Below are 15,252 nucleotides of genomic sequence, written 5' to 3' on the forward strand. Positions count from 1 at the left end.
CTGGCAACCTAGCTTGTGTGACAGGATTATCCACGCTCCTGCCACTACACACATGATTGTTTACTACCTCTCAACCAGTAAACAGCACAAAGAGTTTGGAGTATTTTGAAAGTCTTAATTAGCATAGGGCTTTTCTCATTGTTGAGTCAATGATTGCCACCAGGCCTCCATATCCTTAGGCACCTGGGAATATATTAATCAATGTATTTGGAATATAGAAAAGGAAATATAGTAGTTTTTGATGTTAGCAATACTAGACTTTTTGAGTTAATGAATTTTCTCTTTTGTAATAGATCACTGTACTTTGTTATAAATCACTGTGTCCTTGCAATGTAAAAATGTAACTTTATCACTATCTTAAGACTAAATAGATCTTAAAGGGAAGATTGGTGAAAGGATTTTCATTTGTTGAGCTGATGTTTGCTGCTAAATCTCCATATTCCCTGCCCTTATAATGAATATAACTAGCATATAGGAGAAATAAGTATTAACCTTTAAGCATATAGGAGAAATAAGTATTAACCTTTAAGATTAATCATGTTAACCTTGGGTTAAATAAATTCCTTTCTTGATTGTAACTCACTACACCCTCACCCTATAGGAATGCAACTTTATTTGGAGGATGGTGCCTGGTTTAAGAAAAAACACCCTTGGGAAAAATTAAGTTTTTTGGTCATCAGAAAGAAAGTGTCATAAAATGTCAGCAGGCCTCATGGCCAGAAGATGAATGTGAAACCCCTAAGATCTTTTTTATGTAAAGCACCTGATTTTGATAAAGGTCAGGACTGCTGACCCCCACATGACTCTGTATTCATCCCTATGTGTAAGAAAAGGTGTATAAGCAAATCCAAAAATAAAGAAATGGGATCAGTTTCCGGAAAGACTGATTCCCCCATATCGTTCTTTCTTGCTCCCCGTTTTTCTGGCTGAATTCCCATCTGGTGCATAGGTACCCACCAAGCCTACTAATTTTGCCTGGGCTTCTAAGATCAGACCATGGGGGCCTCAGTGCCTCCTCTCCTTTGGGAGAACGGGAAGATGCCTGTGGCCTACATAGGTGTTGATTGGTATTCCATGTAAACTAAGTTATTCAGCCTCTTTTTCTCTACTAATTTTCTAATCCCTCTCTATCTGTAATTAAATAAGTTATTTCCAAGGATGCCGACTCCGTCCCTACCTTCGAATCACCCTGGATCCCCCGGGGCTGGACACCGGCAATTGACTTTATGGTAATTTATTACCGCCACAGTACAAAACTAATATGGGGACATCTCAGCCCCATGTGGTGCTTTGAAAAGCTTAGAATGGTATTATTTAAAGCACCTTTTTAGTATTACTAATTTTTCTTATTATTATTCTACATGTTAATGTGGGATATTCTATGTTATTGTTTGACATTTCTTAAAGATAATGATGAATTCACGACTAGGGCAACAAATGTCATCACCTGCTAGAAAATTATGTAGTTATGTATATATCACGTATAGTATAGCGTTACTTGCTCAGTTGTGTTCAACTCTTTGTGACCCCAAGGACTGTAGCCTGCCAGGCTCTTCTGTCTGTGGGATTCTCCAGGCTAGAATACTGGAGTGGGTTGCCATCCACTTCTCCAGAGGATCTTCCCAACCCAGGGATCAAACCTGGGTCTCCTGAATTGCAGGCAGATTATTTATTGTCTGAGCTATAGAGAAGCCACATATACTTGTCAGAGTACACATATATACAAATTCAGCCAACATAGACAGTATCTGTGTAGCTCATAGACATATCAGTTATTTTCATTGATTGTCCTATAATAAATATTAACTACAATTTAGATCCCTAAATGAATTGTGAAATACTTTCAAAAGGTTTATTCTATGGTGCTATTTGTATGTGCTAAGTCAATTCAGTTGTGTCTGGCTGTTTATGACTGTATGGACTGTAGCCAGCCAGGCTTTTCTCTCCATGGGATTCTCTAGGCAAGAATACTGGAATGGGTTGCATTTTCCTCCTCCAGGGGGTCTTCCTGACCCAGGGATCAAACCCAATCTGTTGTGTCCCCTGCACTGGCAGGTAGATTCTTTACCACTTGTACCACTTGGTATACCTATAGTGCTATCAGCTCAGTTCAGCTCAGTCGTGTCTGACTCTTTGCGACCCCATGGACTGCAGGACACCAGGCTTCCCTGTCTATCACCAACTCCCAGAGCTTATTCAAACTCATGTCCATTAAGTTGGTAAGGCCATCCAACCATCTCATCCTCTGTCTTCCCCTTCTCTTCCCTCCTTTAATCTTTCCCAGCATCAGGGTCTTTACCAATGAGTCAGTTCTTTGCATCAGGTGGCCAAAGTATTGGAGTTTCAGCTTCAGCTCAGTCTTTTCAATAAATATTTGGGACTGATTTCCTTTAGGATGGACTGGTTGGATCTCCCTGAAGACCAAGGGACTCTCAAGCATCTTTTCCAACACCACAGTTCAAAAGCATCAATTCTTTGGTGCTCAGCTTTCTTTATAGTCCAACTCTCACTTCCATACATGACCACTGGAAAAACCGTAGCCTTGACTAGATGGGCCTTTGTCAGCAAAGTAATGTCTCTGCTTTTTAATATGCTGTCTAGATTGGTCATAACTTCTCTTGCAAGGAGCAAGCATCTTTTAATTTCATGGCTGCAGTGATTTTGGAGCCCCCCAAAAATAAAGTCTGACACTGTTTCCTCATCTATTTGCCATGAAATAACGGGACCAGATGCCATGATCTTAGTTTCTTGAATGTTGAGTTTTAAGCCAACTGTTTCACTTTCCTATTTTACTTTCATCAAGAGGCTCTTTAGTTCTTCACTTTCTGCCATAAGGGTGGTGTCATCTGCATATCTGATGTTATTGATATTTCTCCCAGCAATCTTGATTCCAGCTTGTGCTTCTTCCAGCCCAGCATTTCTCATGATGTACTCTGCATATAAGTTGAATAAACAGGGTGACAATATACAGCCTTGACGTACTCCTTTCCCAATTTGGAACCAGTCTGTTGCTCCATGTCCAGTTCTAACTGTTGATTCTTGACCTGCATACAGATTTCTCAGGAGACAGGTCAGGTGGTCTAGTATTCCCATCTCTGTAAGAATTTTCCATAGTTTGTTGTGATCCACACAGTCAAAGGCTTTGGCATAGTCAATAACGCAAAAGTAGATGTTTTTCTGGAACCCTCTTGCTTTTTCCATGATCCAGCGGATGTTGGCAATTTGATCTCTGGTTCCTCTGCCTTTAGGTCTTCCCTCATAGCTCAGTTGGTAAAGAATCTGCCTGTAATGCAGGAGACTGGTTTGATTCCTGGGCCTGGACGATCCACTGGAGAAGGGATAGGCTACCAACTCCAGTATTCTTGGGCTTCCCTGTGGCTCAGCTGGTAAAGAATCTGCCTGGAATGCTGGAGACCTGGGTTTGATCCCTGGGTTGGGAAGATCCCCTGGAGAAGGGAAAGGCTACCACTCCTGTATTCTGGCCTGGGTTGCAAAAGAGTTGGACACAACTGAGCGACCATCACTGTCACTTTCACTTTCCTCTGCTTTTTCTATATCCAGCTTGAACACCTGGAAGTTCATGGTTCACGTACTGTTGAAGCCTGGCCTGGAGAATTTTGAGCATTGCTTTTCTAGTGTGTGAGATGAGTGCAATTGTGCAGTAGTTTGAACATTCTTTGGCATTGCCTTTGTTTGGGATTAGAATGAAAACTAACTTTTTCCAGTCCTGTGGCCACTGCTGAGTTTTCCAAATTTGCTGGCATATTGAATGCAGCACTTTCACAGCATCATCTTTCCGGATTTGAAATAGCTCAACTGGAATTCCATCACCTCCACTAGCTTTATTCATAGTGATGCTTCCTAAGGCTCACTTAATTTCACATTCCAGGATGTCTGGCTCTAGGTGAATGATCACACCATCATAGCTATCTGTCTCATAAAGATCTTTTTTATATAGTTCTTCTGTGTATTCTTGCCACCTCTTATTAAAATCTTCTGCTTCTGTTAGGTCCATACCATTTCTGTCCTTTATTTTGCCAACTTTGCATGAAATGTTCCCTTGGTATCTCTAATTTTCTTGAAGAGAGCTCTAGTCTTTCCCATTCTTTGTTTTCTGCTATTTCTTTGCATTGATCACTGAGGAAGGCTTTCTTATCTTTCCTTGCTATTCTTTGGAACTCTGCATTCAGATGCTTATATCTTTCCTTTTCTCCCTTGCCTTTAGCTTCTCTTCTTTTCTCAGGCCTCTTCAGACAACCATTTTGCCTTTCTTTTTCTTGGGGATGGTCTTGATCCCTGCCTCTTGTACAATGTCATGAACCTCTGTCCATAGTTCATCAGGCACTCTGTCTATCAGAGCTAATCCCTTGAATCTGCTTGTCGCTTCCACTGTATAATCATAAGGGATTTCATTTAGGTCATACCTGAATGGTCTAGTGGTTTTCCCTACTTTCTTCAATTTGAGTCTGAATTTGTCAATAAGGAGTTCGTGATCTGAGCCACAGTCAGCTCCCCGTCTTGTTTTTGCGGACTGTATAGAGCTTCTCCATCTTTGGTTGCAAAGAATATAATCAATCTGATCTCAGTGTTGACCGTCTGGTGATGTCCATGTGTAGAGTCTTCTCTTGTGTCGGAAGAGGGTGTTTGCTATGACCAGTGTGTTCTCTTGGCAAAGCTGTTAGCCTTTGACTTGCTTCATTTTGTACTCCAAGGCCAAATTTGCCTGTTACTCCAGGTATCTCTCCACTTTCTACTTTTGCATTCCAGAGTGCTATAGCTGCATTAAAAAAAAAATACTTTATTTGTGTAGAAACTTATGAAAACAGTGAATTTGCACAATCCTTTACAACAGTTTATCAAACTTTGTACAAGTTGTTTGTTGTCTACGCTAAAGCCTTTGACTGTGTGGATCGTAACAAACTGTGGGAAACTCTCAAAGAGATGGGAATTCCAGACTGTCTTACCTGTCTCCTGAGAAATCTGTATGCGGGTCAAGAAACAATAGTTCGAACCTTATATGGATGGAACAACTGACTGGTTCAAAACTGAGCAAAGAATACGACAAGGCTGTTTATTGTCACCCTGTTTATTTAACATCATGAGAAATCCAGGCTGGATGAATTGCAAGCTGGAATTAAAATTACTGCGATAAATATCAAGAACATCAGATATTCAGATGATACTAGTCTAACAGCAGAAAGCGAAGAGGAACTAAAGAGCCTCTTGATGATGGTGAAAGAGGAGAGTGAAACAGCCAGCTTAAAGCTTAATATTAAAAAAAACCCAAAAAACTAAGAATATGGCATCCAGTGCCATCACTTCATGGTAAATAGAAGGGGAAAAAGTGGGAACAGTGACAGATGTTCTTTTCTTGAGCTCCAAAATCACTGTAGATGGTGACACAGCCATGAAATTAGAAACCAAACAAACAAAAAAAGAAAAAAACCACTTGCTCTTTGAAAGAGAAGCTATGATAAATCTAGACAGTGTCTTAAAAAGCAAAGACATCACTTTGCCAACAAAGGTTCATGTGGTCAAGCCTGTAGTCTTTCCATTAGTCATGTATGGATATGAGAGTTGAACTGTGAAGAATGAAGAGTGCTGAAGAATTGGTGCTTTTGAACTGTGATGTTGGAGAAGACTCTCGAGGGTCCCCTGGACAGAAAGGAGATCAAATCAGTCCATCCTAAAGGAAATCAACCCTGAATATTCACTGGGAGGACTGATGCTGCAGCTGAAGCTCCAATACTTTGGCTACCTGATGAGAAGAGCTGACTCACTGGAAAAGATCCTGATGTTGGGAAAGATTGAAGGCAGTAGGAGAAGAGGGTGGCAGAGGATGAGATGGTTGGATGGCATCATCGATTCAATAGACATAAACTTGATCAAAGTCCAGGGGAAGGTGAGGGACAGGGAGGCCTGGCCTGCTGACATGACTTGGTGTCTGAACACACACATACAGAAGTTTTTGGGATATACCATACGAGTACTACTTCTTAGCTAACATTATCTGTGCAAAATACCCAACTTACTTTCAAGGAAAGTTTATTTAAATGTTATTTAATATGTAATTCAATTAAGAAATAACTGATGGGTTTAATCAGGAATGCAGAAGAAATCTCAGTTGTCTTTGGAAGGTCTGAAATACATGCTTCCAAATCTAAAGGTAAGAAATGGCCCAAGACCTGGCTGGAGATGACAATAAGTGACTTGTCTCTCTGCTGCCCTGGGTAAATGTGGGTAACAGAGTTGGAAAAAAAAAACCTTATTATTATTTATTAATGTGAAAAAGATCTGCCTCAAATGGATGTATTAATGATGTCATGAATCATGAGTGAAGAAGAAAGTCATGTGGAATTTGTGAGCAATATGTCCCATAGTTTACTCATTAAAATAATTATATATACTTGAAATGTTTTCAACTTTCTTTGAAAAGCAATTATTAAACCATTTGTGTCTAGGTATGCTTATATATATGTATATATATATATATATCTTCATTTATATAGGGAATTATGAACTTAAAGGAGGACGTAAAAGTTAATATTCAAACAACTTTCAATTTTGTCTTGAGCCAGTAGTACTGAGGCTCTGAAAACAGCCTGATATGCTGAACAAAATAATAGATAAAAATGTGAAGCAGTGCAATCAAACAGATAATAGAATTTAAATCCCTTTAAGATTTTATCCTTAAAATTAAATATGGAAAATCTGAGAATTCATATGAGAAGGAACAGACTCCGTTCACTATTGAAGGCCTTTCTTAAACAGAATTTTCCTTGCATTCGGTGGTGTTCCCTTTCCCTGCTCCCACTTTTTTTTTTTTTTTTAATCAAGCCTAAGGAAACCTGTAGTGAAGTTCCTTAATAACAAAGTATAATGGGGCCTCCTACACCACTGTATGCAGAGGGCTGTCTATTCTATTTTTAAAAGTCTCCCGGGAAAGAGCTTCTACCACTTCTTGTGAAGCTCTGACTTAGTACCTGGCAATCTTCCCCTCCCAGGGTCCCCAGGCTGGTCTTCCTCCCTTGCTTAAGAATTTATTATAGATCAAATTATTTTAGGGTACTGAATATATTGTTATATTTAAACGATACTTTCCCCCAAAGGGGCTCAATTAAAAGAGTGGAGGATGTCTGTGCAGTGGAGCTCTTGTCTTCAAAGATGTGTTCAATTAATACAAGTGGGGGAGATTCAGAAGATAAACATAAACCAGAGTCTTTTAGATAACTCCTTTAGAAGTTTGCAGTGTGACTTCTCGCTCCTTCTGATTCTTAGCGGAGTTAAGATCTACGCTATTGAAGACTGGGCTCCATTCAAGGAGCAGCGCAATGCACTGCACGGTGCAGGTTTTAAAAGGTGTCACGTACAAAGAGTAACGAAGACCATCTTCTTCTCTTCTGCTCCTCCTGAAATTCAGCTACTGTATTTTTAAAATTAATTTTTCTGGGAGTATATTTGCTTTACAATGCTGTGTGAGTTTCTGCTGGAGAGCAAAGTGGATCAGCTATGCCTGGACATTCACCCCTCTCTTTTGGACCTCCTGTTCATTCAGGTCATTGCAGTCCACTAAGTACGGTTCTCTGTGCTGCACAGCGTGCTCCCGTGAGTTATCTGTTTTACACATGGTCGCAGTCGTGTATATGTGTCCATCCCTATCTCCCAGTGCCTCTCACTTCCCCTCTCCCCCTTGGTGTCCGTGCATTCACTCTCTACATCTGTGTCTCTCTCTATTTCCACTTTGCAAATAGAATCATCTATACCATTTTTCTAGATTCCACGTATATGTGTTAAAATGCGATTTTTTTTTCTCTTTCTGATTTACTTCACTCTTTATTTTCTCTTTTTGATTTACTGTGTGACACTCTCTAGGTCCGTCCACATCTCTACAGATGACCCAATTTTGTTCCTTTTTGTTTAAAAACAGAACTAGCATATGACCCCGCGACCCTATCACTACTGGGCTTATATCCAGAGAAAACCATACTCAAAAGATACAGCTTTACTGTCAAAGTGATTTTAAAATCATGATCCCGATTATTAGAAAATAGTACACAGATAATTTTTTCCATTCTCCCTTTCATTTGCATGTACAGCTGACATCAAAAAGTGCTGGTTGAAGCTCCAGGAAGAGTTGCAGGGTCTCTGAGTGGCTGGCTGTTCCTTCTCATCCTTGTCTGCTCCACGAGGTACAGGCCAAGGGAAAGTCAGGAGGTGGCTTTCCCTTTTGTTTTCTAGATGCATCTTAGGGATCAAAAGTGTGTGTAGAAAAAGGAAAAAGTGGCCTGAGAATGTGGCCCATTGTACTAAGATACACACACTTTACTGGAAAGTTCATATCACAGCAAAGAATGGGCAAAGAGTTTCTCATCATTTTTGTTTGTTTTTTGTAATACTCAGCTATTGTTCATCTTGGATCGAGGACATCATTTTTATGTCTCATTTTCTTGGTCTTTAAGAAAGGATAATAACACTTAATCTCAGAAAATATTTTTAAAATACTTTGAATTCTTAATAAAATGTGTCATATTAATGCAAAAACTTCTCTCAGTCACGATGCACTTTGTTCAATAATATTTTATCTCTTTTTCTCTCCCATAACAGTCTTTCCAGCTTCTTAACAGCTTATAATGGAGGAGAGACAAGAGAAGGGCTAGAAGGGGAATCGGTTTTATGATTTGCTCTCCTGTCCTGTATAATTTGCTTATATGTTAAGTGTGTGTGCCTGTGTGTGTATGTAGTAGGGGTTATATTTCTTAAACTGCTTCAAATAATAATGTCTCAACTCTTAGTGGATTGTTGACCGAACAATAGGAAAAGAGATTATTTTATTTTTTCCCATTAGAAAACAATCACAAATATTTGTCTAATTTCAGTAATTTTGAAATAAGGAAATTATTTTACTTGTCATACCTCGTTTTGTTAACCTGATATTGTAGCTCCATTAAAAAATACTTTCTTCATTATAGCTGTATCCCATCCAAAAAACAATACGTGTCGGTAAAACAAGTGTCATCTGTGTTTGATACATGTGAGTAGAACGTGTGTCATCTGTGTTATCAATCAAAATAATTTTTTAAAGCCTTGTTTTCTGGTATTAACTGTGTCTTTTGATCTAAAAGAAATATTAAAGGGGGGCTTTCATAGTTTGGAATATGGATTTGGTACAAGATCTTTGAACCCGGTTTAGAAAAAATAAATCATTAAGGAATTCACGGGAAAGATCTACTGCTCATATTCCTTTGAGGTGAGCAGGAGTAAGTCTGCTATTGCTGATACCACTTGAAAGCTCATTGAGGGAAATGGTGTAAACACTTTATTTCTTAACAGAAAACTGATATTAAATGTTGGGGTTAGAAAACCTAGTCAACATTTTTTAAAACTGCTCTAGCTTTAATTCACAATTACAAGCTTATTCCAATCTCTGCATAATAAAACCACATTTTAGACCAACAGCTGTTAGCTGCTTTTTTTTTTTTTTCTGGTAGCCTTGGGGTATGAATATTTTAATATTCATTTTCTATGTGCAGATAAACTAAATACTTCCTACTGGAAGTCTAATCAAATTAATCACAAAAACCTTAGTTGCTGTTCTTTCTTCCATGCAACTCATTTTTTTTAAAAAAACTGCTCACATTTTCCATAAACCTGAAAGTGATTTTTATAAAATGTAACAGGAGTGTGGAGAGATCCATGAACATACAGGATCTCAGAAAAGATGAAAGCCCCAGCGTTTCAGTGACTGCCCTTTCCTTCTCTTGTATCTTGTGCAGTCAGTTTAAGCCTCCATATTTTGCTAATGGCAATGTTTTACTAGCTAGTTTTTGTGTTGGAAGGCTGTGATTTCCACTTCTTGCAATGGTATTAGGTACTCATATGCAAATGATGTGGCCTAAAGGTAGATTTCCTCCCCCAAATCTTCCAGCATAATCTCACAGACACCACCATGAGGCAACATGAAACTTGTGGCAACTCTTGCTTTTGGGTGGCAGTGAATAAACAGAACACTAAAAGTTCTGCCTTTCAGGAACATCTGCAAATGGGGCAGCAGATAAAAGCGGGGTGGAAGACCTTCACACAAAGTTGTTGTTGTTGCTTCGTCACCAGGTCATGTCCAGATCTTTGTGACCCCATGGACTGTAGCCTGCCAGGCTCCTCTCTCCATGGGATTTTCCAGGCAAGCATACTGGATGGTTGTCATTCATTTCCTTCTCCAAGGAGCCTTCCTGACCCAGGGATCAAACTTGTGTCTCTTGCTTGGCAGGCCAGTTCTTTACCAGTGACTCTCCTGGGAAGCCCCGCAAACAAAATAGACACAGGTGAGTGTGCAGCTAAGGTGGGTGGATGTCCTTACTGGGGATGGTCAAGATAGATTCTTCATATGTTTATAAATTCCATAGCAGGATATTCTTCCCTGTTCTGCATTTGAGCAGAATACTTCTACTTGCATAATACAGTAAGCAATATTTTTTTGAGTGGAAAACATAGTCTATACCATTAGCAGGTCAAGACCAAATATCTCATTAATTTTGAACCATGACTGATTAAACATATTTTGAGGCCTGAGTGTGGTAATGGAAAAATAATGATAGGAACAAAAAGGAGCCACATAAAATGCTCTATGTAGTGTTTTGCTAGTTACAAGGCCCAGTGTCTTCTGTGAAAGCTTATTTGGCCTCGACAAGCACACATGGGATGATGTGATCTTCGCTTCTGACTCTATGTTTTCTTGGGATAACAGAAAACAAACACTCAGGCCCTGGGTATTTGAGAAACAGATGCTTTTTTTTTTTTAAAGTGGAGTCACTTGATCGGTCTTAATGGAGAGAGGAGATAGAAACTTCTAATCCTTTCCAGGGCCCATGACAGCTAAAATTTTCATGCTCATCTCTTTGTGCATTTCCCCACCTGCTTTGTATTCTTTCCCCCCTGTTTTTGTGACTTAAGAAGTGTCTGACTGAAACTGGGGAAATTCCCTTTATCTTAGGCCTTATTTTCCTTTTCATTTCTTCCTTTGTTTTCCTGCCTTAACAGATACGTGTTTCTGCTCTTTGCAATAGCGTCCTAGGTTTTTCAGAGATCCTTCCATGATACTGCCTGGTTCCTTCCATTCCTCATCTTTCAAGATCCCTCTTTCAAGATGCCTTTGTACTGACTTTCTGAGTCATCACTGCCGCCCCGTAGGGCTCCCCACATTTGATTTTCGTATTCCTGAGGAAATTCCTAACATTCTCTGAGCAATTAACTGCTCTGCTTTGGTACTTTGCATGCCTTACTCATTGAACTGTCTCGACACTTTAAGAGTTGTCTGCTATTATTATTTCTGTGCTAGAGTGGAGGAGAATGAAGCTTATGGGAATCGCGTAACTGGTCCAAAGATAAGCAGCGGTTGAGCGGTGTAACTGGGAGTCAAACTTGGGTCTAGATAGACCTCATGCTTACAGTCACTCAGCTCCTCATCCTCCCCTTCCTTCTGGCATTCCTGCTGACCCATGTAAAGTACGCGTCGCAAACCCTTAATTGTCACATGTGCAGCACCCCGCTTTCGCTGCACACACACCGTCACACTACGGAATTGCATGTCATCGCCACATCTCTGAAGTCTCCGGAGTTGGTGGGCTCCTGCTAAGCATGCCTGCGTCACCTATATTTCTCCTCCTCTTTTCCTCCATGCGACCCACTTCTTGGTACCTCTCAACCTCCTAACTCCCCTTCTGTTCTGCCCCATCTTCTCACTTCCTCAACTGCGTCATCTTCTACCACCTGAATGCTCTGGACCTCTCCCTTTCGTGGTTCCTACCCATCAGTCTAGATACCTAACGCCTTTTAATTTTAAATAAGCCTTCAATTCAATCCCCAATCGACAATCACTCCTGAAATGACTTTATTCACACCTCTCTTTAAATTCCTAGGGGAAAAAAGAAAAGATTTCCAGAAGAGGATCTAGCTTTTAGTCTATTCCTAAGAAGACACAAAAGCTTGGTGGCTCAGATGGTAAAGAGTCCACCTGGAATGCAGGAGACCCAGGTTGATCTCCGGGTCGGGAAGGTCCCCTGGAGGAGGGCATGGCAACCCACTCCAGTATTCTTGCCTAGAAAGTCCCATGGACAGAGGAGCCTGGCGGGCTACAGTCCTTGCGGTTGCAAAGAGTTGGACATGACTGAGAATGCGAACACTTTCACACTTAAGAAAATGCAGCCCTTGATGGACAGGCTTGCAGGTACCCTGTGGCACTTGCTACTTCTTGGAAGTTTTTCTGTTTCTTCCCCGTGATTCCTTATTGCTTTTACCTGAGACTTTGTTCTAAACCCTCTTACTTTCTGCTTTCTCACAGTCAGCCCTGATCTTAGCGGAGGTCCACGTTAGCTTCCTGCTCCTTGACTTCTCTGTAGAATTTTGTAGAATTTGGTGCTTGTAACTCTTCACTAAAACTCATTCTTTTCTTGGTTTCCATAACGACATCATTAACGTTTGCTCCTCACAACTGTGGCAACTCCTTTTTGTCTTATTATTTTTAAAGTCCAGTCCTAGGGGTTCTAGTTTTCTATAATAATGCTCTCATAGTTCAGCACTAAACTCTGTGATTTTCACTATAAAATCACAATTTCCTTCCCTGACTCTCTTGAGTCACGTGTGACACATTTCTGCTTGGGTTTCAAACCACCATCTCTTGCAGGTCTAGAGCAGAAATCCTTCAGAAGTTGTATTTTGTTCAATGAGTTCTTTCCAGAATGTAGCAGCTGCCTTCTACTTGGTAGGCACTCAAATATTTTCGTGTGACGGTACTGTATTAAGACCTGACATTATTTTTGAGCAGCTACTACAGTGTCCTATAGACCACAGGATGAGCCTTTTTGATAAATCATTTTGTTTAATATCTCAACAGTCCCTGAGGACAGGCTCTGGACAAACACTGAGGATTGCTTCACCCAACTTTTATCCACAATTTCTTTCTCACTAGTCACGTTCCAGCCAGGGTTGGCCCAGCAGTACAGGTTTGGATAAAAATATAAGTGAAAGTTTAAAGGGTGAGTCTTTCAGAGAAGCTTTGTCTTTCCCTCTGTAAGAAGACACGCTGAGCTCATGCCTCTTCACCCTTGACCTTCCTCTTGCCTCCTGCCAAGAGATGGGTGTGATACCTGAAGACGTTGTAGCCACGAGGCCATGAGCAGGAGAACAGAAGCCACAACTCAGGACCTGAAGGAGAAAGACAGAAAACATCAGGTCCCTGATACGAATAGCGTCTCGTTGCTCTTCCTCGATCCTACGTCTTCACTCATTGCTCCCATCCCTCTCCAGGCAGTTATGCCCAGTCCTTGCCTTTGCTCACGTGACTGCTCCTGCATCTCATAATTGGATTTCTGCTTTCATTTCTTAGCTAATTGACTTCATGCTCTCCCCCACACCAGTTCATTCTGGTTATTGCTGCCAGGCTAAAACTGACTTGAAGAGTTCTGCAAGAATGTTAAGAATACACGTGGAGGTGTTAGCTAATGCTAAGATGGTAATAATATCATAGTATGAGAGTGTAACAAATCAACACAAGCTGTATAACATAAAACTTATACAGTGTAGCTTGTCAATTATATCTCAATTAAAAATTACGTGTAATAAGATATTATGTAAATGCCACCAGCAATCACAAAAAAGGGATACTTCTTTAAATCAATATAGAACTTCTATGTAAATGAATATAGAACTTATGTGTTTATTTATTACTTATGCCATTTAATCTTTGTAAGATATGCAAAGTATCTTTGTTATCATCGTTACTGGGAAGGTGAAGCTTACAAATGGATCAGCCGATAGTCACCACCAGTAAGTGACTGAATTAGAAACAGCATCCAGGTCCCCTGACTCAGAATTTGGTGCTTTTAAAACCACACTACTCTTCTCACGCTGTTTTGTAATTTATTCTTCTGCTCAGAAGCCTACTCGAGTTATTAACATCATGTTATATGAAGTACACCTTAAATAAATTCCCGCATAATCTTTCTTCATCCTGCATATGTAACTTTCTCCCTTGCCTCTCCACCAGAACCCTTCCACTTTAGTCAGACCAGTCTAAATATAGTTTCTCAAACCTGTTTAAGTGGTTTTTCTGCTTGATATTAATCTTTTAACCCTGGTTCAAATTTCACTTCATCCATATAGCTTTTTATTAACCTACCTAATTTGGGTTGCTCTATTTTTATGTTTTGTAAAACTTCTTAGCAATTGACCTTATACTCCCTTGTATTACTTTCTAATATAGTGTAAGCTCATCTCTTCATTTACGTTATACACTTGAGAATGGGCTCTGCAAGCACTCACGGCACCCTGATACAGTTCTAAAACCATTGTGCAGCCTCTACACAAACACAAATACTCATCAAGCACTGCCTTTCTTGATTTCTCCTCTTTTCCTTCATCTTCTTTCTTTCCTTCTTTTTTTTCTTTCCTTCTTTTTTTTCTTTCCTTCCCCTTCTTACCTTCTTTCTCTGTCTTCCATTGTTCCAGTTGCTGAATGATGAATGAATTAGGAACATCGCACTTTTCATTCTAATTGCCACCCATCGAGCCGCCTGATGGGCTTCCCAAGCAGCTCAGCAGTCAAGAATCTGCCTGCCAATGCAGGAGACGCAAGAGACCTGGGTTTGATCCCTGGGTAGGGAAGATCTGCTGGAGCAGAAAATGGCAACCCACTCCTATATTCTTGCCTGGAATCCCATGGACAGAGGAGCCTGGGGGGCTACAGTCCATGCGGTCACGAAGAATTGGACATGAATGACTGAGCACGCTGGCATACAACCTGCCTGATAAATCATCAGCTTCATCAGCCGAGTTCAGCCCTCTGTGATCCTGATCCTGTATTTTGTTCCTATTGCTCCGTTATTCAAATCCCTTGCCCCAGATTTTCCTAAAGACTTTCATACTGAAAAACAGCATTAAAGAAATGTATATAGCAAGTCCCTCCTGCTACTGTTAGGTGTTTATACCCCCAAGATCTGGCTATTGCAGTTAAATATTTGAAACTCCGTGTCAACGGCAGAGAAGCAGGAGCAGTTACAGAAAGCTGTCATAATGAAGCATACCAGGCCTACAGGTGCTCCATTTTACAGTGAGTGAATTTCCAAAAGGATTTGAGTTTCAGAAAATTAAGTTGAGTTATCACATGTTGCTGTATGTTGGTTCAAGGCAATCATGTTTTGAGTTCCAGCTCTGCCTCCGGTGGTCTCTGTGACTTGGGAGACTATCTTTTACTTTTTATCA

The sequence above is a fragment of the Budorcas taxicolor genome, chromosome 11 (genome assembly GCF_023091745.1).
Source record: "Budorcas taxicolor isolate Tak-1 chromosome 11, Takin1.1, whole genome shotgun sequence".
Classification (NCBI taxonomy): domain Eukaryota; kingdom Metazoa; phylum Chordata; class Mammalia; order Artiodactyla; family Bovidae; genus Budorcas; species Budorcas taxicolor.